Source organism: Pangasianodon hypophthalmus, chromosome 2, assembly GCF_027358585.1.
Source record: "Pangasianodon hypophthalmus isolate fPanHyp1 chromosome 2, fPanHyp1.pri, whole genome shotgun sequence".
NCBI lineage: Eukaryota > Metazoa > Chordata > Actinopteri > Siluriformes > Pangasiidae > Pangasianodon > Pangasianodon hypophthalmus.
The window spans coordinates 3,330,465-3,332,500 of NC_069711.1; the positions used below are offsets into that span (position 1 = coordinate 3,330,465).

A 2,036-nucleotide genomic window follows, 5' to 3' on the forward strand; every position below is an offset into this window, starting at 1 on the left:
CTGGTTTCCTCCTCCAGTCCAAAGACATGCACTGTAGGCTGATTGGCATCTCCAAATTGTGTGAGTGTGTGATGCCTGTCCAGGGTCTCCCTTGCCTTGTGCTTCGAGTCGCCTGGGATAGGTTCCAGGCTCCTCCGTGACCCTATGTAGGAGAAGTGGTACAGACAAGGGATGGATGGATGGATGGATGGATACAAGCACACAGGACTTTTAGGTGTGTTTTGGAAAATAATATTTGGAAAGAAGGCTGATGTGGTAGAGCTAAAAATAATGGTGGGAATCCTGCGTTCAGGCTCATTTTCTGGTGGTCTACAGGGTCATACAGGGCAGTTTGACTCTCTGTCGCCCCCTCATGGTGGAAGTGTTTAACCAGGGAAAGGAAAGCTCCAGGTTTGAGGAGAAGGAGAAATTTGTTTTGGGGTGGAAAGTGTTGTTGTTGTTGTTGTGTTTTATTTATTTTTTTTGGGGGGGGGGGGGGGGGGGGGGGGTGTTATATGACCTGTATTTTGAAATATGTGGATCTGTGTGTTTTGTGGACTGAAAAATGAGTCTAAAACCAGAAGAACACAAATAAGATGTGTTGTTGGTGAAAGGAACCCCCATCTCTCTCTCTCTTTGTGTGTGTGTGTGTGTGTGATGGTTTGGGAGCCTGAAACTTCTCAGTGTGTGCATTAATTGCTCTATAAAGCCGTGACAGTGACTCTAGGCTCCTGTGCCATTTCACTGTCTGCACGCAGCACAAAGTGGATTTTGGGTGACTCATAGACGTGTGTGTGCGTGGGTGTGCGTGTCTATGCGTGTGTATGCGCGCGCGGAAAGGATAAATTGAGTCGATTCACGCGTTGGGGGGAAAAAGAGAGAGAGAGAGAGATTTAATCCAGAAGAGGCTTGAACCGGGGTTTGTTCAGTCTGGTGCTCCTTGGGAGATTTTCACCTGTTTATAAGGCGATATAAAGAAGAAAATACACCCCACATACACCCGCGCGCGCGCACACACACTCTCTCTCACACACACACTCACACACACTCTATCTCTCTTTTGGGTTGTCTGGATTGTTGCCTACAGAGCTGGAGCGGAAGTCTGTGAAACACACCTGTAAACGGTAATCTTCTTTACTTCTTGTCTTTTTTTTACAGGAAAATGATGATTTATTTATTATTGCGTGTTTTTATTACATAATTGAATAAATGGCTTAAAAGTGTACATTTAGATCCATCATCATTCTGTGTGTGTGTGTGAGTGTGTGTGTATGATGTGTGTGTATATGATGCATGATGTGTGTGTATGTGTGTTTCAAAGCAAATGGGTCAATAAAAACACTTAGGATTCGGCTCATTTAAAAAACACGAGGTCATTTAACACATGAGTAGCTGTGTTCATTCACTTCACACTCTGACACTGAGTGATGTGTATGGTTTTGTTATAAAAAAAAATAAATAAAAATAAAATAAATTAAAAAAAAAATTTAAAAAAGCATCTTAATTGAAGAATTAGTATAATTTTTTTCCAAAGCATTTGTTTGGAAAATGTTACAGTGAGCATGAACAAGAAAATCATCTGAGACAAGCAAGAAAGAAAGAAAGAAAGAAAGAAAGAAAGAAAGAAAAAGAAAATGTAAAGAAAAAATTACTGATAACAAGAGCTGAAATTTATTGTGCTGTTTGCAAAACCTTAAATTTAAAAGAATTATTCCTGAATAATATTTTCTCAAAAAAAATCTATTGTCTATTAAAAAAAATTAAATCTTGATGTATTTAATCAGTATCACATGCAGATATGCGTCCATATTAATTATTGGTAGAAAATAAGAAATTGATGCTGATGTAAAAAAAAATAGAAATAAAAATAGACTAAGGTGGAAATTATAGTGATGTAAAACAAAACAGTTTTATTTGAAAAACAGAAACCTTGTAATTTTAAACAAAATATGGGAATGCTTGCATTGTTTTATTTGTCGGATATTGTCTTCCAGCTATTTCAGCCATAGATCTGACTTATAATCAAACATTCCATAAATATTAGAATTGCAAAATTA

At 38.1% G+C, this 2,036-nt stretch overlaps 1 protein-coding gene across 2 annotated transcripts in view; it reads left to right on the plus strand.

Moving 5' to 3' along the window:
* Nucleotides 1–611: 611 nt before the first annotated feature.
* The window catches only part of gad1b (glutamate decarboxylase 1b), a 40,606-nt gene continuing 39,181 nt past the window's right edge, over nucleotides 612–2,036 (plus strand). Inside the window, exon 1 of one of the 2 annotated variants that reach the window (XM_053232058.1) lies at nucleotides 612–1,103. The gene's annotated coding sequence lies outside the window, so the exon portion shown is untranslated. The remainder of the gene's footprint in view (nucleotides 1,104–2,036) is intronic. The other variant, XM_034312320.2, reaches the window with a different exon arrangement.